The 22,366-nt window shown below is 48.0% G+C and overlaps 58 non-coding genes and 4 pseudogenes across 58 annotated transcripts in view; all 62 read right to left on the bottom strand.

The window, feature by feature from the left end:
* Positions 1 to 123: 123 nt before the first annotated feature.
* On the bottom strand, positions 124 to 242 carry LOC139224435 (5S ribosomal RNA). The gene has a single exon (XR_011586481.1). It is a non-coding gene; the product is annotated as a 5S ribosomal RNA (ribosomal RNA).
* A 473-nt stretch (positions 243 to 715) lies between these two features.
* LOC139223977 (5S ribosomal RNA) lies at positions 716 to 834 on the bottom strand. Its single transcript, XR_011586074.1, has one exon. It is a non-coding gene; the product is annotated as a 5S ribosomal RNA (ribosomal RNA).
* A 155-nt stretch (positions 835 to 989) lies between these two features.
* On the bottom strand, positions 990 to 1,108 carry LOC139224434 (5S ribosomal RNA). Its single transcript, XR_011586480.1, has one exon. It is a non-coding gene; the product is annotated as a 5S ribosomal RNA (ribosomal RNA).
* A 142-nt stretch (positions 1,109 to 1,250) lies between these two features.
* Positions 1,251 to 1,369, bottom strand: LOC139224433 (5S ribosomal RNA). The gene has a single exon (XR_011586479.1). It is a non-coding gene; the product is annotated as a 5S ribosomal RNA (ribosomal RNA).
* Positions 1,370 to 1,842: 473 nt separating this feature from the next.
* Positions 1,843 to 1,961, bottom strand: LOC139223976 (5S ribosomal RNA). The gene has a single exon (XR_011586073.1). It is a non-coding gene; the product is annotated as a 5S ribosomal RNA (ribosomal RNA).
* Positions 1,962 to 2,103: 142 nt separating this feature from the next.
* On the bottom strand, positions 2,104 to 2,222 carry LOC139224430 (5S ribosomal RNA). The gene has a single exon (XR_011586477.1). It is a non-coding gene; the product is annotated as a 5S ribosomal RNA (ribosomal RNA).
* A 155-nt stretch (positions 2,223 to 2,377) lies between these two features.
* LOC139224429 (5S ribosomal RNA) lies at positions 2,378 to 2,496 on the bottom strand. The gene has a single exon (XR_011586476.1). It is a non-coding gene; the product is annotated as a 5S ribosomal RNA (ribosomal RNA).
* Positions 2,497 to 2,969: 473 nt separating this feature from the next.
* On the bottom strand, positions 2,970 to 3,088 carry LOC139223975 (5S ribosomal RNA). Its single transcript, XR_011586072.1, has one exon. It is a non-coding gene; the product is annotated as a 5S ribosomal RNA (ribosomal RNA).
* Positions 3,089 to 3,243: 155 nt separating this feature from the next.
* Positions 3,244 to 3,362, bottom strand: LOC139224428 (5S ribosomal RNA). The gene has a single exon (XR_011586475.1). It is a non-coding gene; the product is annotated as a 5S ribosomal RNA (ribosomal RNA).
* Positions 3,363 to 3,517: 155 nt separating this feature from the next.
* LOC139224427 (5S ribosomal RNA) lies at positions 3,518 to 3,636 on the bottom strand. Its single transcript, XR_011586474.1, has one exon. It is a non-coding gene; the product is annotated as a 5S ribosomal RNA (ribosomal RNA).
* Positions 3,637 to 4,109: 473 nt separating this feature from the next.
* LOC139224143 (5S ribosomal RNA) lies at positions 4,110 to 4,238 on the bottom strand (annotated as a pseudogene).
* A 142-nt stretch (positions 4,239 to 4,380) lies between these two features.
* LOC139224607 (5S ribosomal RNA) lies at positions 4,381 to 4,499 on the bottom strand. Its single transcript, XR_011586642.1, has one exon. It is a non-coding gene; the product is annotated as a 5S ribosomal RNA (ribosomal RNA).
* Positions 4,500 to 4,654: 155 nt separating this feature from the next.
* On the bottom strand, positions 4,655 to 4,773 carry LOC139224426 (5S ribosomal RNA). Its single transcript, XR_011586473.1, has one exon. It is a non-coding gene; the product is annotated as a 5S ribosomal RNA (ribosomal RNA).
* A 473-nt stretch (positions 4,774 to 5,246) lies between these two features.
* Positions 5,247 to 5,365, bottom strand: LOC139224073 (5S ribosomal RNA). Its single transcript, XR_011586166.1, has one exon. It is a non-coding gene; the product is annotated as a 5S ribosomal RNA (ribosomal RNA).
* A 142-nt stretch (positions 5,366 to 5,507) lies between these two features.
* LOC139224186 (5S ribosomal RNA) lies at positions 5,508 to 5,626 on the bottom strand. The gene has a single exon (XR_011586248.1). It is a non-coding gene; the product is annotated as a 5S ribosomal RNA (ribosomal RNA).
* A 155-nt stretch (positions 5,627 to 5,781) lies between these two features.
* On the bottom strand, positions 5,782 to 5,900 carry LOC139224425 (5S ribosomal RNA). Its single transcript, XR_011586472.1, has one exon. It is a non-coding gene; the product is annotated as a 5S ribosomal RNA (ribosomal RNA).
* Positions 5,901 to 6,055: 155 nt separating this feature from the next.
* Positions 6,056 to 6,174, bottom strand: LOC139224424 (5S ribosomal RNA). Its single transcript, XR_011586471.1, has one exon. It is a non-coding gene; the product is annotated as a 5S ribosomal RNA (ribosomal RNA).
* Positions 6,175 to 6,647: 473 nt separating this feature from the next.
* Positions 6,648 to 6,776, bottom strand: LOC139224142 (5S ribosomal RNA; annotated as a pseudogene).
* A 142-nt stretch (positions 6,777 to 6,918) lies between these two features.
* LOC139224606 (5S ribosomal RNA) lies at positions 6,919 to 7,037 on the bottom strand. Its single transcript, XR_011586641.1, has one exon. It is a non-coding gene; the product is annotated as a 5S ribosomal RNA (ribosomal RNA).
* Positions 7,038 to 7,192: 155 nt separating this feature from the next.
* Positions 7,193 to 7,311, bottom strand: LOC139224423 (5S ribosomal RNA). Its single transcript, XR_011586470.1, has one exon. It is a non-coding gene; the product is annotated as a 5S ribosomal RNA (ribosomal RNA).
* A 473-nt stretch (positions 7,312 to 7,784) lies between these two features.
* On the bottom strand, positions 7,785 to 7,903 carry LOC139224147 (5S ribosomal RNA). Its single transcript, XR_011586231.1, has one exon. It is a non-coding gene; the product is annotated as a 5S ribosomal RNA (ribosomal RNA).
* Positions 7,904 to 8,045: 142 nt separating this feature from the next.
* LOC139224185 (5S ribosomal RNA) lies at positions 8,046 to 8,164 on the bottom strand. The gene has a single exon (XR_011586247.1). It is a non-coding gene; the product is annotated as a 5S ribosomal RNA (ribosomal RNA).
* Positions 8,165 to 8,306: 142 nt separating this feature from the next.
* LOC139224422 (5S ribosomal RNA) lies at positions 8,307 to 8,425 on the bottom strand. Its single transcript, XR_011586469.1, has one exon. It is a non-coding gene; the product is annotated as a 5S ribosomal RNA (ribosomal RNA).
* Positions 8,426 to 8,580: 155 nt separating this feature from the next.
* On the bottom strand, positions 8,581 to 8,699 carry LOC139224421 (5S ribosomal RNA). Its single transcript, XR_011586468.1, has one exon. It is a non-coding gene; the product is annotated as a 5S ribosomal RNA (ribosomal RNA).
* Positions 8,700 to 9,172: 473 nt separating this feature from the next.
* LOC139224184 (5S ribosomal RNA) lies at positions 9,173 to 9,291 on the bottom strand. Its single transcript, XR_011586246.1, has one exon. It is a non-coding gene; the product is annotated as a 5S ribosomal RNA (ribosomal RNA).
* Positions 9,292 to 9,433: 142 nt separating this feature from the next.
* Positions 9,434 to 9,552, bottom strand: LOC139224182 (5S ribosomal RNA). Its single transcript, XR_011586244.1, has one exon. It is a non-coding gene; the product is annotated as a 5S ribosomal RNA (ribosomal RNA).
* Positions 9,553 to 9,694: 142 nt separating this feature from the next.
* LOC139224419 (5S ribosomal RNA) lies at positions 9,695 to 9,813 on the bottom strand. The gene has a single exon (XR_011586466.1). It is a non-coding gene; the product is annotated as a 5S ribosomal RNA (ribosomal RNA).
* A 155-nt stretch (positions 9,814 to 9,968) lies between these two features.
* LOC139224418 (5S ribosomal RNA) lies at positions 9,969 to 10,087 on the bottom strand. The gene has a single exon (XR_011586465.1). It is a non-coding gene; the product is annotated as a 5S ribosomal RNA (ribosomal RNA).
* Positions 10,088 to 10,560: 473 nt separating this feature from the next.
* On the bottom strand, positions 10,561 to 10,679 carry LOC139224131 (5S ribosomal RNA). Its single transcript, XR_011586220.1, has one exon. It is a non-coding gene; the product is annotated as a 5S ribosomal RNA (ribosomal RNA).
* A 142-nt stretch (positions 10,680 to 10,821) lies between these two features.
* Positions 10,822 to 10,940, bottom strand: LOC139224628 (5S ribosomal RNA). The gene has a single exon (XR_011586661.1). It is a non-coding gene; the product is annotated as a 5S ribosomal RNA (ribosomal RNA).
* Positions 10,941 to 11,082: 142 nt separating this feature from the next.
* LOC139224181 (5S ribosomal RNA) lies at positions 11,083 to 11,201 on the bottom strand. The gene has a single exon (XR_011586243.1). It is a non-coding gene; the product is annotated as a 5S ribosomal RNA (ribosomal RNA).
* A 155-nt stretch (positions 11,202 to 11,356) lies between these two features.
* On the bottom strand, positions 11,357 to 11,475 carry LOC139224417 (5S ribosomal RNA). The gene has a single exon (XR_011586464.1). It is a non-coding gene; the product is annotated as a 5S ribosomal RNA (ribosomal RNA).
* Positions 11,476 to 11,630: 155 nt separating this feature from the next.
* Positions 11,631 to 11,749, bottom strand: LOC139224416 (5S ribosomal RNA). The gene has a single exon (XR_011586463.1). It is a non-coding gene; the product is annotated as a 5S ribosomal RNA (ribosomal RNA).
* Positions 11,750 to 11,904: 155 nt separating this feature from the next.
* On the bottom strand, positions 11,905 to 12,023 carry LOC139224599 (5S ribosomal RNA). The gene has a single exon (XR_011586634.1). It is a non-coding gene; the product is annotated as a 5S ribosomal RNA (ribosomal RNA).
* A 473-nt stretch (positions 12,024 to 12,496) lies between these two features.
* Positions 12,497 to 12,615, bottom strand: LOC139223974 (5S ribosomal RNA). Its single transcript, XR_011586071.1, has one exon. It is a non-coding gene; the product is annotated as a 5S ribosomal RNA (ribosomal RNA).
* Positions 12,616 to 12,757: 142 nt separating this feature from the next.
* On the bottom strand, positions 12,758 to 12,876 carry LOC139224179 (5S ribosomal RNA). Its single transcript, XR_011586242.1, has one exon. It is a non-coding gene; the product is annotated as a 5S ribosomal RNA (ribosomal RNA).
* A 155-nt stretch (positions 12,877 to 13,031) lies between these two features.
* Positions 13,032 to 13,150, bottom strand: LOC139224414 (5S ribosomal RNA). The gene has a single exon (XR_011586462.1). It is a non-coding gene; the product is annotated as a 5S ribosomal RNA (ribosomal RNA).
* Positions 13,151 to 13,623: 473 nt separating this feature from the next.
* LOC139224101 (5S ribosomal RNA) lies at positions 13,624 to 13,742 on the bottom strand. The gene has a single exon (XR_011586192.1). It is a non-coding gene; the product is annotated as a 5S ribosomal RNA (ribosomal RNA).
* Positions 13,743 to 13,884: 142 nt separating this feature from the next.
* LOC139224178 (5S ribosomal RNA) lies at positions 13,885 to 14,003 on the bottom strand. The gene has a single exon (XR_011586241.1). It is a non-coding gene; the product is annotated as a 5S ribosomal RNA (ribosomal RNA).
* Positions 14,004 to 14,158: 155 nt separating this feature from the next.
* LOC139224155 (5S ribosomal RNA) lies at positions 14,159 to 14,267 on the bottom strand (annotated as a pseudogene).
* Positions 14,268 to 14,422: 155 nt separating this feature from the next.
* On the bottom strand, positions 14,423 to 14,541 carry LOC139224413 (5S ribosomal RNA). The gene has a single exon (XR_011586461.1). It is a non-coding gene; the product is annotated as a 5S ribosomal RNA (ribosomal RNA).
* A 473-nt stretch (positions 14,542 to 15,014) lies between these two features.
* Positions 15,015 to 15,143, bottom strand: LOC139224141 (5S ribosomal RNA; annotated as a pseudogene).
* A 142-nt stretch (positions 15,144 to 15,285) lies between these two features.
* LOC139224605 (5S ribosomal RNA) lies at positions 15,286 to 15,404 on the bottom strand. Its single transcript, XR_011586640.1, has one exon. It is a non-coding gene; the product is annotated as a 5S ribosomal RNA (ribosomal RNA).
* A 155-nt stretch (positions 15,405 to 15,559) lies between these two features.
* On the bottom strand, positions 15,560 to 15,678 carry LOC139224412 (5S ribosomal RNA). The gene has a single exon (XR_011586460.1). It is a non-coding gene; the product is annotated as a 5S ribosomal RNA (ribosomal RNA).
* A 473-nt stretch (positions 15,679 to 16,151) lies between these two features.
* On the bottom strand, positions 16,152 to 16,270 carry LOC139224072 (5S ribosomal RNA). The gene has a single exon (XR_011586165.1). It is a non-coding gene; the product is annotated as a 5S ribosomal RNA (ribosomal RNA).
* A 142-nt stretch (positions 16,271 to 16,412) lies between these two features.
* LOC139224177 (5S ribosomal RNA) lies at positions 16,413 to 16,531 on the bottom strand. Its single transcript, XR_011586240.1, has one exon. It is a non-coding gene; the product is annotated as a 5S ribosomal RNA (ribosomal RNA).
* A 142-nt stretch (positions 16,532 to 16,673) lies between these two features.
* Positions 16,674 to 16,792, bottom strand: LOC139224411 (5S ribosomal RNA). Its single transcript, XR_011586459.1, has one exon. It is a non-coding gene; the product is annotated as a 5S ribosomal RNA (ribosomal RNA).
* Positions 16,793 to 16,947: 155 nt separating this feature from the next.
* Positions 16,948 to 17,066, bottom strand: LOC139224410 (5S ribosomal RNA). The gene has a single exon (XR_011586458.1). It is a non-coding gene; the product is annotated as a 5S ribosomal RNA (ribosomal RNA).
* A 473-nt stretch (positions 17,067 to 17,539) lies between these two features.
* Positions 17,540 to 17,658, bottom strand: LOC139223973 (5S ribosomal RNA). Its single transcript, XR_011586070.1, has one exon. It is a non-coding gene; the product is annotated as a 5S ribosomal RNA (ribosomal RNA).
* A 142-nt stretch (positions 17,659 to 17,800) lies between these two features.
* LOC139224409 (5S ribosomal RNA) lies at positions 17,801 to 17,919 on the bottom strand. The gene has a single exon (XR_011586457.1). It is a non-coding gene; the product is annotated as a 5S ribosomal RNA (ribosomal RNA).
* Positions 17,920 to 18,074: 155 nt separating this feature from the next.
* On the bottom strand, positions 18,075 to 18,193 carry LOC139224407 (5S ribosomal RNA). The gene has a single exon (XR_011586455.1). It is a non-coding gene; the product is annotated as a 5S ribosomal RNA (ribosomal RNA).
* Positions 18,194 to 18,666: 473 nt separating this feature from the next.
* On the bottom strand, positions 18,667 to 18,785 carry LOC139223972 (5S ribosomal RNA). Its single transcript, XR_011586069.1, has one exon. It is a non-coding gene; the product is annotated as a 5S ribosomal RNA (ribosomal RNA).
* A 142-nt stretch (positions 18,786 to 18,927) lies between these two features.
* On the bottom strand, positions 18,928 to 19,046 carry LOC139224406 (5S ribosomal RNA). Its single transcript, XR_011586454.1, has one exon. It is a non-coding gene; the product is annotated as a 5S ribosomal RNA (ribosomal RNA).
* A 473-nt stretch (positions 19,047 to 19,519) lies between these two features.
* On the bottom strand, positions 19,520 to 19,638 carry LOC139223971 (5S ribosomal RNA). The gene has a single exon (XR_011586068.1). It is a non-coding gene; the product is annotated as a 5S ribosomal RNA (ribosomal RNA).
* Positions 19,639 to 19,793: 155 nt separating this feature from the next.
* On the bottom strand, positions 19,794 to 19,912 carry LOC139224405 (5S ribosomal RNA). Its single transcript, XR_011586453.1, has one exon. It is a non-coding gene; the product is annotated as a 5S ribosomal RNA (ribosomal RNA).
* Positions 19,913 to 20,054: 142 nt separating this feature from the next.
* Positions 20,055 to 20,173, bottom strand: LOC139224508 (5S ribosomal RNA). Its single transcript, XR_011586550.1, has one exon. It is a non-coding gene; the product is annotated as a 5S ribosomal RNA (ribosomal RNA).
* Positions 20,174 to 20,328: 155 nt separating this feature from the next.
* LOC139224490 (5S ribosomal RNA) lies at positions 20,329 to 20,447 on the bottom strand. Its single transcript, XR_011586533.1, has one exon. It is a non-coding gene; the product is annotated as a 5S ribosomal RNA (ribosomal RNA).
* A 473-nt stretch (positions 20,448 to 20,920) lies between these two features.
* LOC139223970 (5S ribosomal RNA) lies at positions 20,921 to 21,039 on the bottom strand. Its single transcript, XR_011586067.1, has one exon. It is a non-coding gene; the product is annotated as a 5S ribosomal RNA (ribosomal RNA).
* A 155-nt stretch (positions 21,040 to 21,194) lies between these two features.
* LOC139224404 (5S ribosomal RNA) lies at positions 21,195 to 21,313 on the bottom strand. Its single transcript, XR_011586452.1, has one exon. It is a non-coding gene; the product is annotated as a 5S ribosomal RNA (ribosomal RNA).
* A 142-nt stretch (positions 21,314 to 21,455) lies between these two features.
* LOC139224403 (5S ribosomal RNA) lies at positions 21,456 to 21,574 on the bottom strand. Its single transcript, XR_011586451.1, has one exon. It is a non-coding gene; the product is annotated as a 5S ribosomal RNA (ribosomal RNA).
* Positions 21,575 to 21,729: 155 nt separating this feature from the next.
* LOC139224402 (5S ribosomal RNA) lies at positions 21,730 to 21,848 on the bottom strand. Its single transcript, XR_011586450.1, has one exon. It is a non-coding gene; the product is annotated as a 5S ribosomal RNA (ribosomal RNA).
* A 473-nt stretch (positions 21,849 to 22,321) lies between these two features.
* Positions 22,322 to 22,366, bottom strand: part of LOC139223968 (5S ribosomal RNA) — a 119-nt gene continuing 74 nt past the window's right edge. Inside the window, exon 1 of the ribosomal RNA XR_011586065.1 lies at positions 22,322 to 22,366. This exon is cut by the window's right edge and continues 74 nt beyond it. This is a non-coding gene — a ribosomal RNA (5S ribosomal RNA).

The raw sequence follows: 22,366 nt of genomic DNA, 5'->3' as shown, positions 1-22,366 counted from the left end.
AGGCTTTTTATAGATGCTGACCTGTAGAAAAAGCAGTGAATGAACTTCACCAAAACAGGAGTTCAAAGGTCAAACGTCTTGTCCGTCTCCTGTGAAGCAGCAGCACCTTCTGCTGTCTGCAAAAGCTTACAGCACCTGGTATTCCCAGGCGGTCTCCCATGCAAGTACTAACCAGGCCCGACCCTGCTTGGCTTCCGAGATCGGACGAGATCGGGCTTGTTCAGGGTGGTATGGCCGTAAGCGAGAGTGTCACTCACAAAGAGGCTTTTTATAGATGCTGACCTGTAGTTTGGGACAGCACTCTTCAGTAATAGGTCTTTTGTTAAAGTTGCTAAATTGGTCCCTTTTACAGTGAGGAGGCTGGGGCTGTTATTTTGAGAGTGTAGGAGAAAACAAGGATATCGTTAAAACAACAAATGTGTTCCCCAAAAAGGAGGAGAGTGTGGTTACTTTTGTTTAATGTTTGACTATTAAGGGCACCAAATGTGTCAGTTTCTCATTGATACTGACTGAAAAGGCCTGTTTGTCGTTTGGCATAGTTGGAGGTTGAGTGTGTGTAATGTTAGCTTCATGTGCTTTGTATGTCAGTGTAGTCCAGCAGAGAACAGCATAGGCTTGTCAGTAATGGATGCAAACACTGAATAGGACCATGAAAAACTTTTGTTGTGAAGTCCAGAGACAGCGCCCTCTGCTGTCTGCAAAAGACAAGAGAAAAAGCTTACAGCACCTGGTATTCCCAGGCGGTCTCCCATCCAAGTACTAACCAGGCCCGACCCTGTTTGGCTTCCGAGATCGGACGAGATCGGGCTTGTTCAGGGTGGTGTGGCCGTAAGCGAGAGTGTCCCTCACAAAGAGGCTTTTTATAGATGCTGACCTGTAGAAAAAGCAGTGAATGAACTTCACCAAAACAGGAGTTCAAAGGTCAAACGTCTTGTCCGTCTCCTGTGAAGCAGCAGCACCTTCTGCTGTCTGCAAAAGAGAAGAGACAAAGCTTACAGCACCTGGTATTCCCAGGCGGTCTCCCATGCAAGTACTAACCAGGCCCGACCCTGCTTGGCTTCCGAGATCGGACGAGATCGGGCTTGTTCAGGGTGGTATGGCCGTAAGCGAGAGTGTCCCTCACAAAGAGGCTTTTTATAGATGCTGACCTGTAGAAAAAGCAGTGAATGAACTTCACCAAAACAGGAGTTCAAAGGTCAAACGTCTTGTCCGTCTCCTGTGAAGCAGCAGCACCTTCTGCTGTCTGCAAAAGCTTACAGCACCTGGTATTCCCAGGCGGTCTCCCATGCAAGTACTAACCAGGCCCGACCCTGCTTGGCTTCCGAGATCGGACGAGATCGGGCTTGTTCAGGGTGGTATGGCCGTAAGCGAGAGTGTCACTCACAAAGAGGCTTTTTATAGATGCTGACCTGTAGTTTGGGACAGCACTCTTCAGTAATAGGTCTTTTGTTAAAGTTGCTAAATTGGTCCCTTTTACAGTGAGGAGGCTGGGGCTGTTATTTTGAGAGTGTAGGAGAAAACAAGGATATCGTTAAAACAACAAATGTGTTCCCCAAAAAGGAGGAGAGTGTGGTTACTTTTGTTTAATGTTTGACTATTAAGGGCACCAAATGTGTCAGTTTCTCATTGATACTGACTGAAAAGGCCTGTTTGTCGTTTGGCATAGTTGGAGGTTGAGTGTGTGTAATGTTAGCTTCATGTGCTTTGTATGTCAGTGTAGTCCAGCAGAGAACAGCATAGGCTTGTCAGTAATGGATGCAAACACTGAATAGGACCATGAAAAACTTTTGTTGTGAAGTCCAGAGACAGCGCCCTCTGCTGTCTGCAAAAGACAAGAGAAAAAGCTTACAGCACCTGGTATTCCCAGGCGGTCTCCCATCCAAGTACTAACCAGGCCCGACCCTGTTTGGCTTCCGAGATCGGACGAGATCGGGCTTGTTCAGGGTGGTGTGGCCGTAAGCGAGAGTGTCACTCACAAAGAGGCTTTTTATAGATGCTGACCTGTAGAAAAAGCAGTGAATGAACTTCACCAAAACAGGAGTTCAAAGGTCAAACGTCTTGTCCGTCTCCTGTGAAGCAGCAGCACCTTCTGCTGTCTGCAAAAGCTTACAGCACCTGGTATTCCCAGGCGGTCTCCCATGCAAGTACTAACCAGGCCCGACCCTGCTTGGCTTCCGAGATCGGACGAGATCGGGCTTGTTCAGGGTGGTATGGCCGTAAGCGAGAGTGTCCCTCACAAAGAGGCTTTTTATAGATGCTGACCTGTAGAAAAAGCAGTGAATGAACTTCACCAAAACAGGAGTTCAAAGGTCAAACGTCTTGTCCGTCTCCTGTGAAGCAGCAGCACCTTCTGCTGTCTGCAAAAGAGAAGAGAAAAAGCTTACAGCACCTGGTATTCCCAGGCGGTCTCCCATGCAAGTACTAACCAGGCCCGACCCTGCTTGGCTTCCGAGATCGGACGAGATCGGGCTTGTTCAGGGTGGTATGGCCGTAAGCGAGAGTGTCACTCACAAAGAGGCTTTTTATAGATGCTGACCTGTAGTTTGGGACAGCACTCTTCAGTAATAGGTCTTTTGTTAAAGTTGCTAAATTGGTCCCTTTTACAGTGAGGAGGCTGGGGCTGTTATTTTGAGAGTGTAGGAGAAAACAAGGATATCGTTAAAACAACAAATGTGTTCCCCAAAAAGGAGGAGAGTGTGGTTACTTTTGTTTAATGTTTGACTATTAAGGGCACCAAATGTGTCAGTTTCTCATTGATACTGACTGAAAAGGCCTGTTTGTCGTTTGGCATAGTTGGAGGTTGAGTGTGTGTAATGTTAGCTTCATGTGCTTTGTATGTCAGTGTAGTCCAGCAGAGAACAGCATAGGCTTGTCAGTAATGGATGCAAACACTGAATAGGACCATGAAAAACTTTTGTTGTGAAGTCCAGAGACAGCGCCCTCTGCTGTCTGCAAAAGACAAGAGAAAAAGCTTACAGCACCTGGTATTCCCAGGCGGTCTCCCATCCAAGTACTAACCAGGCCCGACCCTGTTTGGCTTCCGAGATCGGACGAGATCGGGCTTGTTCAGGGTGGTGTGGCCGTAAGCGAGAGTGTCCCTCACAAAGAGGCTTTTTATAGATGCTGACCTGTAGAAAAAGCAGTGAATGAACTTCACCAAAACAGGAGTTCAAAGGTCAAACGTCTTGTCCGTCTCCTGTGAAGCAGCAGCACCTTCTGCTGTCTGCAAAAGAGAAGAGACAAAGCTTACAGCACCTGGTATTCCCAGGCGGTCTCCCATGCAAGTACTAACCAGGCCCGACCCTGCTTGGCTTCCGAGATCGGACGAGATCGGGCTTGTTCAGGGTGGTATGGCCGTAAGCGAGAGTGTCCCTCACAAAGAGGCTTTTTATAGATGCTGACCTGTAGAAAAAGCAGTGAATGAACTTCACCAAAACAGGAGTTCAAAGGTCAAACGTCTTGTCCGTCTCCTGTGAAGCAGCAGCACCTTCTGCTGTCTGCAAAAGAGAAGAGAAAAAGCTTACAGCACCTGGTATTCCCAGGCGGTCTCCCATGCAAGTACTAACCAGGCCCGACCCTGCTTGGCTTCCGAGATCGGACGAGATCGGGCTTGTTCAGGGTGGTATGGCCGTAAGCGAGAGTGTCACTCACAAAGAGGCTTTTTATAGATGCTGACCTGTAGTTTGGGACAGCACTCTTCAGTAATAGGTCTTTTGTTAAAGTTGCTAAATTGGTCCCTTTTACAGTGAGGAGGCTGGGGCTGTTATTTTGAGAGTGTAGGAGAAAACAAGGATATCGTTAAAACAACAAATGTGTTCCCCAAAAAGGAGGAGAGTGTGGTTACTTTTGTTTAATGTTTGACTATTAAGGGCACCAAATGTGTCAGTTTCTCATTGATACTGACTGAAAAGGCCTGTTTGTCGTTTGGCATAGTTGGAGGTTGAGTGTGTGTAATGTTAGCTTCATGTGCTTTGTATGTCAGTGTAGTCCAGCAGAGAACAGCATAGGCTTGTCAGTAATGGATGCAAACACTGAATAGGACCATGAAAAACTTTTGTTGTGAAGTCCAGAGACAGCGCCCTCTGCTGTCTGCAAAAGACAAGAGAAAAAGCTTACAGCACCTGGTATTCCCAGGCGGTCTCCCATCCAAGTACTAACCAGGCCCGACCCTGTTTGGCTTCCGAGATCGGACGAGATCGGGCGAGATCGGGCTTGTTCAGGGTGGTGTGGCCGTAAGCGAGAGTGTCACTCACAAAGAGGCTTTTTATAGATGCTGACCTGTAGAAAAAGCAGTGAATGAACTTCACCAAAACAGGAGTTCAAAGGTCAAACGTCTTGTCCGTCTCCTGTGAAGCAGCAGCACCTTCTGCTGTCTGCAAAAGCTTACAGCACCTGGTATTCCCAGGCGGTCTCCCATGCAAGTACTAACCAGGCCCGACCCTGCTTGGTTTCCGAGATCGGACGAGATCGGGCTTGTTCAGGGTGGTATGGCCGTAAGCGAGAGTGTCCCTCACAAAGAGGCTTTTTATAGATGCTGACCTGTAGAAAAAGCAGTGAATGAACTTCACCAAAACAGGAGTTCAAAGGTCAAACGTCTTGTCCGTCTCCTGTGAAGCAGCAGCACCTTCTGCTGTCTGCAAAAGAGAAGAGAAAAAGCTTACAGCACCTGGTATTCCCAGGCGGTCTCCCATGCAAGTACTAACCAGGCCCGACCCTGCTTGGCTTCCGAGATCGGACGAGATCGGGCTTGTTCAGGGTGGTATGGCCGTAAGCGAGAGTGTCACTCACAAAGAGGCTTTTTATAGATGCTGACCTGTAGTTTGGGACAGCACTCTTCAGTAATAGGTCTTTTGTTAAAGTTGCTAAATTGGTCCCTTTTACAGTGAGGAGGCTGGGGCTGTTATTTTGAGAGTGTAGGAGAAAACAAGGATATCGTTAAAACAACAAATGTGTTCCCCAAAAAGGAGGAGAGTGTGGTTACTTTTGTTTAATGTTTGACTATTAAGGGCACCAAATGTGTCAGTTTCTCATTGATACTGACTGAAAAGGCCTGTTTGTCGTTTGGCATAGTTGGAGGTTGAGTGTGTGTAATGTTAGCTTCATGTGCTTTGTATGTCAGTGTAGTCCAGCAGAGAACAGCATAGGCTTGTCAGTAATGGATGCAAACACTGAATAGGACCATGAAAAACTTTTGTTGTGAAGTCCAGAGACAGCGCCCTCTGCTGTCTGCAAAAGACAAGAGAAAAAGCTTACAGCACCTGGTATTCCCAGGCGGTCTCCCATCCAAGTACTAACCAGGCCCGACCCTGTTTGGCTTCCGAGATCGGACGAGATCGGGCTTGTTCAGGGTGGTGTGGCCATAAGCGAGAGTGTCCCTCACAAAGAGGCTTTTTATAGATGCTGACCTGTAGAAAAAGCAGTGAATGAACTTCACCAAAACAGGAGTTCAAAGGTCAAACGTCTTGTCCGTCTCCTGTGAAGCAGCAGCACCTTCTGCTGTCTGCAAAAGCTTACAGCACCTGGTATTCCCAGGCGGTCTCCCATCCAAGTACTAACCAGGCCCGACCCTGTTTGGCTTCCGAGATCGGACGAGATCGGGCTTGTTCAGGGTGGTATGGCCGTAAGCGAGAGTGTCCCTCACAAAGAGGCTTTTTATAGATGCTGACCTGTAGAAAAAGCAGTGAATGAACTTCACCAAAACAGGAGTTCAAAGGTCAAACGTCTTGTCCGTCTCCTGTGAAGCAGCAGCACCTTCTGCTGTCTGCAAAAGAGAAGAGACAAAGCTTACAGCACCTGGTATTCCCAGGCGGTCTCCCATGCAAGTACTAACCAGGCCCGACCCTGCTTGGCTTCCGAGATCGGACGAGATCGGGCTTGTTCAGGGTGGTATGGCCGTAAGCGAGAGTGTCCCTCACAAAGAGGCTTTTTATAGATGCTGACCTGTAGAAAAAGCAGTGAATGAACTTCACCAAAACAGGAGTTCAAAGGTCAAACGTCTTGTCCGTCTCCTGTGAAGCAGCAGCACCTTCTGCTGTCTGCAAAAGAGAAGAGAAAAAGCTTACAGCACCTGGTATTCCCAGGCGGTCTCCCATGCAAGTACTAACCAGGCCCGACCCTGCTTGGCTTCCGAGATCGGACGAGATCGGGCTTGTTCAGGGTGGTATGGCCGTAAGCGAGAGTGTCACTCACAAAGAGGCTTTTTATAGATGCTGACCTGTAGTTTGGGACAGCACTCTTCAGTAATAGGTCTTTTGTTAAAGTTGCTAAATTGGTCCCTTTTACAGTGAGGAGGCTGGGGCTGTTATTTTGAGAGTGTAGGAGAAAACAAGGATATCGTTAAAACAACAAATGTGTTCCCCAAAAAGGAGGAGAGTGTGGTTACTTTTGTTTAATGTTTGACTATTAAGGGCACCAAATGTGTCAGTTTCTCATTGATACTGACTGAAAAGGCCTGTTTGTCGTTTGGCATAGTTGGAGGTTGAGTGTGTGTAATGTTAGCTTCATGTGCTTTGTATGTCAGTGTAGTCCAGCAGAGAACAGCATAGGCTTGTCAGTAATGGATGCAAACACTGAATAGGACCATGAAAAACTTTTGTTGTGAAGTCCAGAGACAGCGCCCTCTGCTGTCTGCAAAAGACAAGAGAAAAAGCTTACAGCACCTGGTATTCCCAGGCGGTCTCCCATCCAAGTACTAACCAGGCCCGACCCTGTTTGGCTTCCGAGATCGGACGAGATCGGGCGAGATCGGGCTTGTTCAGGGTGGTGTGGCCGTAAGCGAGAGTGTCACTCACAAAGAGGCTTTTTATAGATGCTGACCTGTAGAAAAAGCAGTGAATGAACTTCACCAAAACAGGAGTTCAAAGGTCAAACGTCTTGTCCGTCTCCTGTGAAGCAGCAGCACCTTCTGCTGTCTGCAAAAGCTTACAGCACCTGGTATTCCCAGGCGGTCTCCCATGCAAGTACTAACCAGGCCCGACCCTGCTTGGTTTCCGAGATCGGACGAGATCGGGCTTGTTCAGGGTGGTATGGCCGTAAGCGAGAGTGTCCCTCACAAAGAGGCTTTTTATAGATGCTGACCTGTAGAAAAAGCAGTGAATGAACTTCACCAAAACAGGAGTTCAAAGGTCAAACGTCTTGTCCGTCTCCTGTGAAGCAGCAGCACCTTCTGCTGTCTGCAAAAGAGAAGAGAAAAAGCTTACAGCACCTGGTATTCCCAGGCGGTCTCCCATGCAAGTACTAACCAGGCCCGACCCTGCTTGGCTTCCGAGATCGGACGAGATCGGGCTTGTTCAGGGTGGTATGGCCGTAAGCGAGAGTGTCACTCACAAAGAGGCTTTTTATAGATGCTGACCTGTAGTTTGGGACAGCACTCTTCAGTAATAGGTCTTTTGTTAAAGTTGCTAAATTGGTCCCTTTTACAGTGAGGAGGCTGGGGCTGTTATTTTGAGAGTGTAGGAGAAAACAAGGATATCGTTAAAACAACAAATGTGTTCCCCAAAAAGGAGGAGAGTGTGGTTACTTTTGTTTAATGTTTGACTATTAAGGGCACCAAATGTGTCAGTTTCTCATTGATACTGACTGAAAAGGCCTGTTTGTCGTTTGGCATAGTTGGAGGTTGAGTGTGTGTAATGTTAGCTTCATGTGCTTTGTATGTCAGTGTAGTCCAGCAGAGAACAGCATAGGCTTGTCAGTAATGGATGCAAACACTGAATAGGACCATGAAAAACTTTTGTTGTGAAGTCCAGAGACAGCGCCCTCTGCTGTCTGCAAAAGACAAGAGAAAAAGCTTACAGCACCTGGTATTCCCAGGCTGTCTCCCATCCAAGTACTAACCAGGCCCGACCCTGTTTGGCTTCCGAGATCGGACGAGATCGGGCTTGTTCAGGGTGGTGTGGCCATAAGCGAGAGTGTCCCTCACAAAGAGGCTTTTTATAGATGCTGACCTGTAGAAAAAGCAGTGAATGAACTTCACCAAAACAGGAGTTCAAAGGTCAAACGTCTTGTCCGTCTCCTGTGAAGCAGCAGCACCTTCTGCTGTCTGCAAAAGCTTACAGCACCTGGTATTCCCAGGCGGTCTCCCATCCAAGTACTAACCAGGCCCGACCCTGTTTGGCTTCCGAGATCGGACGAGATCGGGCTTGTTCAGGGTGGTATGGCCGTAAGCGAGAGTGTCCCTCACAAAGAGGCTTTTTATAGATGCTGACCTGTAGAAAAAGCAGTGAATGAACTTCACCAAAACAGGAGTTCAAAGGTCAAACGTCTTGTCCGTCTCCTGTGAAGCAGCAGCACCTTCTGCTGTCTGCAAAAGCTTACAGCACCTGGTATTCCCAGGCGGTCTCCCATGCAAGTACTAACCAGGCCCGACCCTGCTTGGCTTCCGAGATCGGACGAGATCGGGCTTGTTCAGGGTGGTATGGCCGTAAGCGAGAGTGTCCCTCACAAAGAGGCTTTTTATAGATGCTGACCTGTAGAAAAAGCAGTGAATGAACTTCACCAAAACAGGAGTTCAAAGGTCAAACGTCTTGTCCGTCTCCTGTGAAGCAGCAGCACCTTCTGCTGTCTGCAAAAGAGAAGAGAAAAAGCTTACAGCACCTGGTATTCCCAGGCGGTCTCCCATGCAAGTACTAACCAGGCCCGACCCTGCTTGGCTTCCGAGATCGGACGAGATCGGGCTTGTTCAGGGTGGTATGGCCGTAAGCGAGAGTGTCACTCACAAAGAGGCTTTTTATAGATGCTGACCTGTAGTTTGGGACAGCACTCTTCAGTAATAGGTCTTTTGTTAAAGTTGCTAAATTGGTCCCTTTTACAGTGAGGAGGCTGGGGCTGTTATTTTGAGAGTGTAGGAGAAAACAAGGATATCGTTAAAACAACAAATGTGTTCCCCAAAAAGGAGGAGAGTGTGGTTACTTTTGTTTAATGTTTGACTATTAAGGGCACCAAATGTGTCAGTTTCTCATTGATACTGACTGAAAAGGCCTGTTTGTCGTTTGGCATAGTTGGAGGTTGAGTGTGTGTAATGTTAGCTTCATGTGCTTTGTATGTCAGTGTAGTCCAGCAGAGAACAGCATAGGCTTGTCAGTAATGGATGCAAACACTGAATAGGACCATGAAAAACTTTTGTTGTGAAGTCCAGAGACAGCGCCCTCTGCTGTCTGCAAAAGACAAGAGAAAAAGCTTACAGCACCTGGTATTCCCAGGCGGTCTCCCATCCAAGTACTAACCAGGCCCGACCCTGTTTGGCTTCCGAGATCGGACGAGATCGGGCTTGTTCAGGGTGGTATGGCCGTAAGCGAGAGTGTCCCTCACAAAGAGGCTTTTTATAGATGCTGACCTGTAGAAAAAGCAGTGAATGAACTTCACCAAAACAGGAGTTCAAAGGTCAAACGTCTTGTCCGTCTCCTGTGAAGCAGCAGCACCTTCTGCTGTCTGCAAAAGCTTACAGCACCTGGTATTCCCAGGCGGTCTCCCATCCAAGTACTAACCAGGCCCGACCCTGTTTGGCTTCCGAGATCGGACGAGATCGGGCTTGTTCAGGGTGGTATGGCCGTAAGCGAGAGTGTCCCTCACAAAGAGGCTTTTTATAGATGCTGACCTGTAGAAAAAGCAGTGAATGAACTTCACCAAAACAGGAGTTCAAAGGTCAAACGTCTTGTCCGTCTCCTGTGAAGCAGCAGCACCTTCTGCTGTCTGCAAAAGCTTACAGCACCTGGTATTCCCAGGCGGTCTCCCATGCAAGTACTAACCAGGCCCGACCCTGCTTGGCTTCCGAGATCGGACGAGATCGGGCTTGTTCAGGGTGGTATGGCCGTAAGCGAGAGTGTCCCTCACAAAGAGGCTTTTTATAGATGCTGACCTGTAGAAAAAGCAGTGAATGAACTTCACCAAAACAGGAGTTCAAAGGTTAAACGTCTTGTCCGTCTCCTGTGAAGCAGCAGCACCTTCTGCTGTCTGCAAAAGAGAAGAGAAAAAGCTTACAGCACCTGGTATTCCCAGGCGGTCTCCCATGCAAGTACTAACCAGGCCCGACCCTGCTTGGCTTCCGAGATCGGACGAGATCGGGCTTGTTCAGGGTGGTATGGCCGTAAGCGAGAGTGTCACTCACAAAGAGGCTTTTTATAGATGCTGACCTGTAGTTTGGGACAACACTCTTCAGTAATAGGTCTTTTGTTAAAGTTGCTAAATTGGTCCCTTTTACAGTGAGGAGGCTGGGGCTGTTATTTTGAGAGTGTAGGAGAAAACAAGGATATCGTTAAAACAACAAATGTGTTCCCCAAAAAGGAGGAGAGTGTGGTTACTTTTGTTTAATGTTTGACTATTAAGGGCACCAAATGTGTCAGTTTCTCATTGATACTGACTGAAAAGGCCTGTTTGTCGTTTGGCATAGTTGGAGGTTGAGTGTGTGTAATGTTAGCTTCATGTGCTTTGTATGTCAGTGTAGTCCAGCAGAGAACAGCATAGGCTTGTCAGTAATGGATGCAAACACTGAATAGGACCATGAAAAACTTTTGTTGTGAAGTCCAGAGACAGCGCCCTCTGCTGTCTGCAAAAGACAAGAGAAAAAGCTTACAGCACCTGGTATTCCCAGGCGGTCTCCCATCCAAGTACTAACCAGGCCCGACCCTGTTTGGCTTCCGAGATTGGACGAGATCGGGCTTGTTCAGGGTGGTGTGGCCGTAAGCGAGAGTGTCCCTCACAAAGAGGCTTTTTATAGATGCTGACCTGTAGAAAAAGCAGTGAATGAACTTCACCAAAACAGGAGTTCAAAGGTCAAACGTCTTGTCCGTCTCCTGTGAAGCAGCAGCACCTTCTGCTGTCTGCAAAAGCTTACAGCACCTGGTATTCCCAGGCGGTCTCCCATCCAAGTACTAACCAGGCCCGACCCTGCTTGGCTTCCGAGATCGGACGAGATCGGGCTTGTTCAGGGTGGTATGGCCGTAAGCGAGAGTGTCCCTCACAAAGAGGCTTTTTATAGATGCTGACCTGTAGAAAAAGCAGTGAATGAACTTCACCAAAACAGGAGTTCAAAGGTCAAACGTCTTGTCCGTCTCCTGTGAAGCAGCAGCACCTTCTGCTGTCTGCAAAAGCTTACAGCACCTGGTATTCCCAGGCGGTCTCCCATCCAAGTACTAACCAGGCCCGACCCTGTTTGGCTTCCGAGATCGGACGAGATCGGGCTTGTTCAGGGTGGTATGGCCGTAAGCGAGAGTGTCCCTCACAAAGAGGCTTTTTATAGATGCTGACCTGTAGAAAAAGCAGTGAATGAACTTCACCAAAACAAGAGTTCAAAGGTCAAACGTCTTGTCCGTCTCCTGTGAAGCAGCAGCACCTTCTGCTGTCTGCAAAAGAGAAGAGACAAAGCTTACAGCACCTGGTATTCCCAGGCGGTCTCCCATGCAAGTACTAACCAGGCCCGACCCTGCTTGGCTTCCGAGATCGGACGAGATCGGGCTTGTTCAGGGTGGTATGGCCGTAAGCGAGAGTGTCCCTCACAAAGAGGCTTTTTATAGATGCTGACCTGTAGAAAAAGCAGTGAATGAACTTCACCAAAACAGGAGTTCAAAGGTCAAACGTCTTGTCCGTCTCCTGTGAAGAAGCAGCACCTTCTGCTGTCTGCAAAAGAGAAGAGAAAAAGCTTACAGCACCTGGTATTCCCAGGCGGTCTCCCATGCAAGTACTAACCAGGCCCGACCCTGCTTGGCTTCCGAGATCGGACGAGATCGGGCTTGTTCAGGGTGGTATGGCCGTAAGCGAGAGTGTCCCTCACAAAGAGGCTTTTTATAGATGCTGACCTGTAGAAAAAGCAGTGAATGAACTTCACCAAAACAGGAGTTCAAAGGTCAAACGTCTTGTCCGTCTCCTGTGGAGAAGCAGCACCTTCTGCTGTCTGCAAAAGAGAAGAGAAAAAGCTTACAGCACCTGGTATTCCCAGGCGGTCTCCCATGCAAGTACTAACCAGGCCCGACCCTGCTTGGCTTCCGAGATCTGACGAGATCGGGCTTGTTCAGGGTGGTATGGCCGTAAGCGAGAGTGTCACTCACAAAGAGGCTTTTTATAGATGCTGACCTGTAGTTTGGGACAGCACTCTTCAGTAATAGGTCTTTTGTTAAAGTTGCTAAATTGGTCCCTTTTACAGTGAGGAGGCTGGGGCTGTTATTTTGAGAGTGTAGGAGAAAACAAGGATATCGTTAAAACAACAAATGTGTTCCCCAAAAAGGAGGAGAGTGTGGTTACTTTTGTTTAACGTTTGACTGATAAGGGCACCAAATGTGTCAGTTTCTCATTGATACTGACTGAAAAGGCCTGTTTGTCGTTTGGCATAGTTGGAGGTTGAGTGTGTGTAATGTTAGCTTCATGTGCTTTGTATGTCAGTGTAGTCCAGCAGAGAACAGCATAGGCTTGTCAGTAATGGATGCAAACACTGAATAGGACCATGAAAAACTTTTGTTGTGAAGTCCAGAGACAGCGCCCTCTGCTGTCTGCAAAAGACAAGAGAAAAAGCTTACAGCACCTGGTATTCCCAGGCGGTCTCCCATCCAAGTACTAACCAGGCCCGACCCTGTTTGGCTTCCGAGATCGGACGAGATCGGGCTTGTTCAGGGTGGTGTGGCCGTAAGCGAGAGTGTCACTCACAAAGAGGCTTTTTATAGATGCTGACCTGTAGAAAAAGCAGTGAATGAACTTCACCAAAACAGGAGTTCAAAGGTCAAACGTCTTGTCCGTCTCCTGTGAAGCAGCAGCACCTTCTGCTGTCTGCAAAAGCTTACAGCACCTGGTATTCCCAGGCGGTCTCCCATCCAAGTACTAACCAGGCCCGACCCTGTTTGGCTTCCGAGATCGGACGAGATCGGGCTTGTTCAGGGTGGTATGGCCGTAAGCGAGAGTGTCCCTCACAAAGAGGCTTTTTATAGATGCTGACCTGTAGAAAAAGCAGTGAATGAACTTCACCAAAACAAGAGTTCAAAGGTCAAACGTCTTGTCCGTCTCCTGTGAAGCAGCAGCACCTTCTGCTGTCTGCAAAAGAGAAGAGACAAAGCTTACAGCACCTGGTATTCCCAGGCGGTCTCCCATGCAAGTACTAACCAGGCCCGACCCTGCTTGGCTTCCGAGATCGGACGAGATCGGGCTTGTTCAGGGTGGTATGGCCGTAAGCGAGAGTGTCACTCACAAAGAGGCTTTTTATAGATGCTGACCTGTAGTTTGGGACAGCACTCTTCAGTAATAGGTCTTTTGTTAAAGTTGCTAAATTGGTCCCTTTTACAGTGAGGAGGCTGGGGCTGTTATTTTGAGAGTGTAGGAGAAAACAAGGATATCGTTAAAACAACAAATGTGTTCCCCAAAAAGGAGGAGAGTGTGGTTACTTTTGTTTAACGTTTGACTGATAAGGGCACCAAATGTGTCAGTTTCTCATTGATACTGACTGAAAAGGCCTGTTTGTCGTTTGGCATAGTTGGAGGTTGAGTGTGTGTAATGTTAGCTTCATGTGCTTTGTATGTCAGTGTAGTCCAGCAGAGAACAGCATAGGCTTGTCAGTAATGGATGCAAACACTGAATAGGACCATGAAAAACTTTTGTTGTGAAGTCCAGAGACAGCGCCCTCTGCTGTCTGCAAAAGACAAGAGAAAAAGCTTACAGCACCTGGTATTCCCAGGCGGTCTCCCATCCAAGTACTAACCAGGCCCGACCCTGTTTGGCTTCCGAGATCGGACGAGATCGGGCTTGTTCAGGGTGGTGTGGCCGTAAGAGAGAGTGTCACTCACAAAGAGGCTTTTTATAGATGCTGACCTGTAGAAAAAGCAGTGAATGAACTTCACCAAAACAGGAGTTCAAAGGTCAAACGTCTTGTCCGTCTCCTGTGAAGCAGCAGCACCTTCTGCTGTCTGCAAAAGCTTACAGCACCTGGTATTCCCAGGCGGTCTCCCATCCAAGTACTAACCAGGCCCGACCCTGTTTGGCTTCCGAGATCGGACGAGATCGGGCTTGTTCAGGGTGGTATGGCCGTAAGCGAGAGTGTCCCTCACAAAGAGGCTTTTTATAGATGCTGACCTGTAGAAAAAGCAGTGAATGAACTTCACCAAAACAAGAGTTCAAAGGTCAAACGTCTTGTCCGTCTCCTGTGAAGCAGCAGCACCTTCTGCTGTCTGCAAAAGAGAAGAGACAAAGCTTACAGCACCTGGTATTCCCAGGCGGTCTCCCATGCAAGTACTAACCAGGCCCGACCCTGCTTGGCTTCCGAGATCGGGCTTGTTCAGGGTGGTATGGCCGTAAGCGAGAGTGTCCCTCACAAAGAGGCTTTTTATAGATGCTGACCTGTAGAAAAAGCAGTGAATGAACTTCACCAAAACAGGAGTTCAAAGGTCAAACGTCTTGTCCGTCTCCTGTGAAGAAGCAGCACCTTCTGCTGTCTGCAAAAGAGAAGAGAAAAAGCTTACAGCACCTGGTATTCCCAGGCGGTCTCCCATGCAAGTACTAACCAGGCCCGACCCTGCTTGGCTTCCGAGATCGGACGAGATCGGGCTTGTTCAGGGTGGTATGGCCGTAAGCGAGAGTGTCACTCACAAAGAGGCTTTTTATAGATGCTGACCTGTAGTTTGGGACAGCACTCTTCAGTAATAGGTCTTTTGTTAAAGTTGCTAAATTGGTCCCTTTTACAGTGAGGAGGCTGGGGCTGTTATTTTGAGAGTGTAGGAGAAAACAAGGATATCGTTAAAACAACAAATGTGTTCCCCAAAAAGGAGGAGAGTGTGGTTACTTTTGTTTAATGTTTGACTATTAAGGGCACCAAATGTGTCAGTTTCTCATTGATACTGACTGAAAAGGCCTGTTTGTCGTTTGGCATAGTTGGAGGTTGAGTGTGTGTAATGTTAGCTTCATGTGCTTTGTATGTCAGTGTAGTCCAGCAGAGAACAGCATAGGCTTGTCAGTAATGGATGCAAACACTGAATAGGACCATGAAAAACTTTTGTTGTGAAGTCCAGAGACAGCGCCCTCTGCTGTCTGCAAAAGACAAGAGAAAAAGCTTACAGCACCTGGTATTCCCAGGCGGTCTCCCATCCAAGTACTAACCAGGCCCGACCCTGTTTGGCTTCCGAGATCGGACGAGATCGGGCGAGATCGGGCTTGTTCAGGGTGGTGTGGCCGTAAGCGAGAGTGTCACTCACAAAGAGGCTTTTTATAGATGCTGACCTGTAGAAAAAGCAGTGAATGAACTTCACCAAAACAGGAGTTCAAAGGTCAAACGTCTTGTCCGTCTCCTGTGAAGCAGCAGCACCTTCTGCTGTCTGCAAAAGCTTACAGCACCTGGTATTCCCAGGCGGTCTCCCATGCAAGTACTAACCAGGCCCGACCCTGCTTGGTTTCCGAGATCGGACGAGATCGGGCTTGTTCAGGGTGGTATGGCCGTAAGCGAGAGTGTCCCTCACAAAGAGGCTTTTTATAGATGCTGACCTGTAGAAAAAGCAGTGAATGAACTTCACCAAAACAGGAGTTCAAAGGTCAAACGTCTTGTCCGTCTCCTGTGAAGCAGCAGCACCTTCTGCTGTCTGCAAAAGAGAAGAGAAAAAGCTTACAGCACCTGGTATTCCCAGGCGGTCTCCCATGCAAGTACTAACCAGGCCCGACCCTGCTTGGCTTCCGAGATCGGACGAGATCGGGCTTGTTCAGGGTGGTATGGCCGTAAGCGAGAGTGTCACTCACAAAGAGGCTTTTTATAGATGCTGACCTGTAGTTTGGGACAGCACTCTTCAGTAATAGGTCTTTTGTTAAAGTTGCTAAATTGGTCCCTTTTACAGTGAGGAGGCTGGGGCTGTTATTTTGAGAGTGTAGGAGAAAACAAGGATATCGTTAAAACAACAAATGTGTTCCCCAAAAAGGAGGAGAGTGTGGTTACTTTTGTTTAATGTTTGACTATTAAGGGCACCAAATGTGTCAGTTTCTCATTGATACTGACTGAAAAGGCCTGTTTGTCGTTTGGCATAGTTGGAGGTTGAGTGTGTGTAATGTTAGCTTCATGTGCTTTGTATGTCAGTGTAGTCCAGCAGAGAACAGCATAGGCTTGTCAGTAATGGATGCAAACACTGAATAGGACCATGAAAAACTTTTGTTGTGAAGTCCAGAGACAGCGCCCTCTGCTGTCTGCAAAAGACAAGAGAAAAAGCTTACAGCACCTGGTATTCCCAGGCGGTCTCCCATCCAAGTACTAACCAGGCCCGACCCTGTTTGGCTTCCGAGATCGGACGAGATCGGGCTTGTTCAGGGTGGTGTGGCCATAAGCGAGAGTGTCCCTCACAAAGAGGCTTTTTATAGATGCTGACCTGTAGAAAAAGCAGTGAATGAACTTCACCAAAACAGGAGTTCAAAGGTCAAACGTCTTGTCCGTCTCCTGTGAAGCAGCAGCACCTTCTGCTGTCTGCAAAAGCTTACAGCACCTGGTATTCCCAGGCGGTCTCCCATCCAAGTACTAACCAGGCCCGACCCTGTTTGGCTTCCGAGATCGGACGAGATCGGGCTTGTTCAGGGTGGTATGGCCGTAAGCGAGAGTGTCCCTCACAAAGAGGCTTTTTATAGATGCTGACCTGTAGAAAAAGCAGTGAATGAACTTCACCAAAACAGGAGTTCAAAGGTCAAACGTCTTGTCCGTCTCCTGTGAAGCAGCAGCACCTTCTGCTGTCTGCAAAAGCTTACAGCACCTGGTATTCCCAGGCGGTCTCCCATGCAAGTACTAACCAGGCCCGACCCTGCTTGGCTTCCGAGATCGGACGAGATCGGGCTTGTTCAGGGTGGTATGGCCGTAAGCGAGAGTGTCCCTCACAAAGAGGCTTTTTATAGATGCTGACCTGTAGAAAAAGCAGTGAATGAACTTCACCAAAACAGGAGTTCAAAGGTCAAACGTCTTGTCCGTCTCCTGTGAAGCAGCAGCACCTTCTGCTGTCTGCAAAAGAGAAGAGAAAAAGCTTACAGCACCTGGTATTCCCAGGCGGTCTCCCATGCAAGTACTAACCAGGCCCGACCCTGCTTGGCTTCCGAGATCGGACGAGATCGGGCTTGTTCAGGGTGGTATGGCCGTAAGCGAGAGTGTCACTCACAAAGAGGCTTTTTATAGATGCTGACCTGTAGTTTGGGACAGCACTCTTCAGTAATAGGTCTTTTGTTAAAGTTGCTAAATTGGTCCCTTTTACAGTGAGGAGGCTGGGGCTGTTATTTTGAGAGTGTAGGAGAAAACAAGGATATCGTTAAAACAACAAATGTGTTCCCCAAAAAGGAGGAGAGTGTGGTTACTTTTGTTTAATGTTTGACTATTAAGGGCACCAAATGTGTCAGTTTCTCATTGATACTGACTGAAAAGGCCTGTTTGTCGTTTGGCATAGTTGGAGGTTGAGTGTGTGTAATGTTAGCTTCATGTGCTTTGTATGTCAGTGTAGTCCAGCAGAGAACAGCATAGGCTTGTCAGTAATGGATGCAAACACTGAATAGGACCATGAAAAACTTTTGTTGTGAAGTCCAGAGACAGCGCCCTCTGCTGTCTGCAAAAGACAAGAGAAAAAGCTTACAGCACCTGGTATTCCCAGGCGGTCTCCCATCCAAGTACTAACCAGGCCCGACCCTGTTTGGCTTCCGAGATCGGACGAGATCGGGCTTGTTCAGGGTGGTGTGGCCGTAAGCGAGAGTGTCACTCACAAAGAGGCTTTTTATAGATGCTGACCTGTAGAAAAAGCAGTGAATGAACTTCACCAAAACAGGAGTTCAAAGGTCAAACGTCTTGTCCGTCTCCTGTGAAGCAGCAGCACCTTCTGCTGTCTGCAAAAGCTTACAGCACCTGGTATTCCCAGGCGGTCTCCCATGCAAGTACTAACCAGGCCCGACCCTGCTTGGCTTCCGAGATCGGACGAGATCGGGCTTGTTCAGGGTGGTATGGCCGTAAGCGAGAGTGTCCCTCACAAAGAGGCTTTTTATAGATGCTGACCTGTAGAAAAAGCAGTGAATGAACTTCACCAAAACAGGAGTTCAAAGGTCAAACGTCTTGTCCGTCTCCTGTGAAGCAGCAGCACCTTCTGCTGTCTGCAAAAGAGAAGAGAAAAAGCTTACAGCACCTGGTATTCCCAGGCGGTCTCCCATGCAAGTACTAACCAGGCCCGACCCTGCTTGGCTTCCGAGATCGGACGAGATCGGGCTTGTTCAGGGTGGTATGGCCGTAAGCGAGAGTGTCACTCACAAAGAGGCTTTTTATAGATGCTGACCTGTAGTTTGGGACAGCACTCTTCAGTAATAGGTCTTTTGTTAAAGTTGCTAAATTGGTCCCTTTTACAGTGAGGAGGCTGGGGCTGTTATTTTGAGAGTGTAGGAGAAAACAAGGATATCGTTAAAACAACAAATGTGTTCCCCAAAAAGGAGGAGAGTGTGGTTACTTTTGTTTAATGTTTGACTATTAAGGGCACCAAATGTGTCAGTTTCTCATTGATACTGACTGAAAAGGCCTGTTTGTCGTTTGGCATAGTTGGAGGTTGAGTGTGTGTAATGTTAGCTTCATGTGCTTTGTATGTCAGTGTAGTCCAGCAGAGAACAGCATAGGCTTGTCAGTAATGGATGCAAACACTGAATAGGACCATGAAAAACTTTTGTTGTGAAGTCCAGAGACAGCGCCCTCTGCTGTCTGCAAAAGACAAGAGAAAAAGCTTACAGCACCTGGTATTCCCAGGCGGTCTCCCATCCAAGTACTAACCAGGCCCGACCCTGTTTGGCTTCCGAGATCGGACGAGATCGGGCTTGTTCAGGGTGGTGTGGCCGTAAGCGAGAGTGTCACTCACAAAGAGGCTTTTTATAGATGCTGACCTGTAGAAAAAGCAGTGAATGAACTTCACCAAAACAGGAGTTCAAAGGTCAAACGTCTTGTCCGTCTCCTGTGAAGCAGCAGCACCTTCTGCTGTCTGCAAAAGCTTACAGCACCTGGTATTCCCAGGCGGTCTCCCATGCAAGTACTAACCAGGCCCGACCCTGCTTGGCTTCCGAGATCGGACGAGATCGGGCTTGTTCAGGGTGGTATGGCCGTAAGCGAGAGTGTCACTCACAAAGAGGCTTTTTATAGATGCTGACCTGTAGTTTGGGACAGCACTCTTCAGTAATAGGTCTTTTGTTAAAGTTGCTAAATTGGTCCCTTTTACAGTGAGGAGGCTGGGGCTGTTATTTTGAGAGTGTAGGAGAAAACAAGGATATCGTTAAAACAACAAATGTGTTCCCCAAAAAGGAGGAGAGTGTGGTTACTTTTGTTTAATGTTTGACTATTAAGGGCACCAAATGTGTCAGTTTCTCATTGATACTGACTGAAAAGGCCTGTTTGTCGTTTGGCATAGTTGGAGGTTGAGTGTGTGTAATGTTAGCTTCATGTGCTTTGTATGTCAGTGTAGTCCAGCAGAGAACAGCATAGGCTTGTCAGTAATGGATGCAAACACTGAATAGGACCATGAAAAACTTTTGTTGTGAAGTCCAGAGACAGCGCCCTCTGCTGTCTGCAAAAGACAAGAGAAAAAGCTTACAGCACCTGGTATTCCCAGGCGGTCTCCCATCCAAGTACTAACCAGGCCCGACCCTGTTTGGCTTCCGAGATCGGACGAGATCGGGCTTGTTCAGGGTGGTGTGGCCGTAAGCGAGAGTGTCCCTCACAAAGAGGCTTTTTATAGATGCTGACCTGTAGAAAAAGCAGTGAATGAACTTCACCAAAACAGGAGTTCAAAGGTCAAACGTCTTGTCCGTCTCCTGTGAAGCAGCAGCACCTTCTGCTGTCTGCAAAAGAGAAGAGACAAAGCTTACAGCACCTGGTATTCCCAGGCGGTCTCCCATGCAAGTACTAACCAGGCCCGACCCTGCTTGGCTTCCGAGATCGGACGAGATCGGGCTTGTTCAGGGTGGTATGGCCGTAAGCGAGAGTGTCCCTCACAAAGAGGCTTTTTATAGATGCTGACCTGTAGAAAAAGCAGTGAATGAACTTCAGCAAAACAGGAGTTCAAAGGTCAAACGTCTTGTCCGTCTCCTGTGAAGCAGCAGCACCTTCTGCTGTCTGCAAAAGCTTACAGCACCTGGTATTCCCAGGCGGTCTCCCATCCAAGTACTAACCAGGCCCGACCCTGCTTGGCTTCCGAGATCGGACGAGATCGGGCTTGTTCAGGGTGGTATGGCCGTAAGCGAGAGTGTCCCTCACAAAGAGGCTTTTTATAGATGCTGACCTGTAGAAAAAGCAGTGAATGAACTTCACCAAAACAGGAGTTCAAAGGTCAAACGTCTTGTCCGTCTACTGTGAAGCAGCAGCACCTTCTGCTGTCTGCAAAAGAGAAGAGAAAAAGCTTACAGCACCTGGTATTCCCAGGCGGTCTCCCATGCAAGTACTAACCAGGCCCGACCCTGCTTAGCTTCCGAGATCGGACGAGATCGGGCTTGTTCAGGGTGGTATGGCCGTAAGCGAGAGTGTCACTCACAAAGAGGCTTTTTATAGATGCTGACCTGTAGTTTGGGACAGCACTCTTCAGTAATAGGTCTTTTGTTAAAGTTGCTAAATTGGTCCCTTTTACAGTGAGGAGGCTGGGGCTGTTATTTTGAGAGTGTAGGAGAAAACAAGGATATCGTTAAAACAACAAATGTGTTCCCCAAAAAGGAGGAGAGTGTGGTTACTTTTGTTTAATGTTTGACTATTAAGGGCACCAAATGTGTCAGTTTCTCATTGATACTGACTGAAAAGGCCTGTTTGTCGTTTGGCATAGTTGGAGGTTGAGTGTGTGTAATGTTAGCTTCATGTGCTTTGTATGTCAGTGTAGTCCAGCAGAGAACAGCATAGGCTTGTCAGTAATGGATGCAAACACTGAATAGGACCATGAAAAACTTTTGTTGTGAAGTCCAGAGACAGCGCCCTCTGCTGTCTGCAAAAGACAAGAGAAAAAGCTTACAGCACCTGGTATTCCCAGGCGGTCTCCCATCCAAGTACTAACCAGGCCCGACCCTGTTTGGCTTCCGAGATCGGACGAGATCGGGCTTGTTCAGGGTGGTGTGGCCGTAAGCGAGAGTGTCCCTCACAAAGAGGCTTTTTATAGATGCTGACCTGTAGAAAAAGCAGTGAATGAACTTCACCAAAACAGGAGTTCAAAGGTCAAACGTCTTGTCCGTCTCCTGTGAAGCAGCAGCACCTTCTGCTGTCTGCAAAAGAGAAGAGACAAAGCTTACAGCACCTGGTATTCCCAGGCGGTCTCCCATGCAAGTACTAACCAGGCCCGACCCTGCTTGGCTTCCGAGATCGGACGAGATCGGGCTTGTTCAGGGTGGTATGGCCGTAAGCGAGAGTGTCCCTCACAAAGAGGCTTTTTATAGATGCTGACCTGTAGAAAAAGCAGTGAATGAACTTCAGCAAAACAGGAGTTCAAAGGTCAAACGTCTTGTCCGTCTCCTGTGAAGCAGCAGCACCTTCTGCTGTCTGCAAAAGCTTACAGCACCTGGTATTCCCAGGCGGTCTCCCATGCAAGTACTAACCAGGCCCGACCCTGCTTGGCTTCCGAGATCGGACGAGATCGGGCTTGTTCAGGGTGGTATGGCCGTAAGCGAGAGTGTCCCTCACAAAGAGGCTTTTTATAGATGCTGACCTGTAGAAAAAGCAGTGAATGAACTTCACCAAAACAGGAGTTCAAAGGTCAAACGTCTTGTCCGTCTACTGTGAAGCAGCAGCACCTTCTGCTGTCTGCAAAAGAGAAGAGAAAAAGCTTACAGCACCTGGTATTCCCAGGCGGTCTCCCATGCAAGTACTAACCAGGCCCGACCCTGCTTGGCTTCCGAGATCGGACGAGATCGGGCTTGTTCAGGGTGGTATGGCCGTAAGCGAGAGTGTCACTCACAAAGAGGCTTTTTATAGATGCTGACCTGTAGTTTGGGACAGCACTCTTCAGTAATAGGTCTTTTGTTAAAGTTGCTAAATTGGTCCCTTTTACAGTGAGGAGGCTGGGGCTGTTATTTTGAGAGTGTAGGAGAAAACAAGGATATCGTTAAAACAACAAATGTGTTCCCCAAAAAGGAGGAGAGTGTGGTTACTTTTGTTTAATGTTTGACTATTAAGGGCACCAAATGTGTCAGTTTCTCATTGATACTGACTGAAAAGGCCTGTTTGTCGTTTGGCATAGTTGGAGGTTGAGTGTGTGTAATGTTAGCTTCATGTGCTTTGTATGTCAGTGTAGTCCAGCAGAGAACAGCATAGGCTTGTCAGTAATGGATGCAAACACTGAATAGGACCATGAAAAACTTTTGTTGTGAAGTCCAGAGACAGCGCCCTCTGCTGTCTGCAAAAGACAAGAGAAAAAGCTTACAGCACCTGGTATTCCCAGGCGGTCTCCCATCCAAGTAC

This window comes from Pempheris klunzingeri, chromosome 24 (genome assembly GCF_042242105.1).
Source record: "Pempheris klunzingeri isolate RE-2024b chromosome 24, fPemKlu1.hap1, whole genome shotgun sequence".
NCBI lineage: Eukaryota > Metazoa > Chordata > Actinopteri > Acropomatiformes > Pempheridae > Pempheris > Pempheris klunzingeri.
This window is presented reverse-complemented; position numbering and strand designations above follow the sequence as displayed.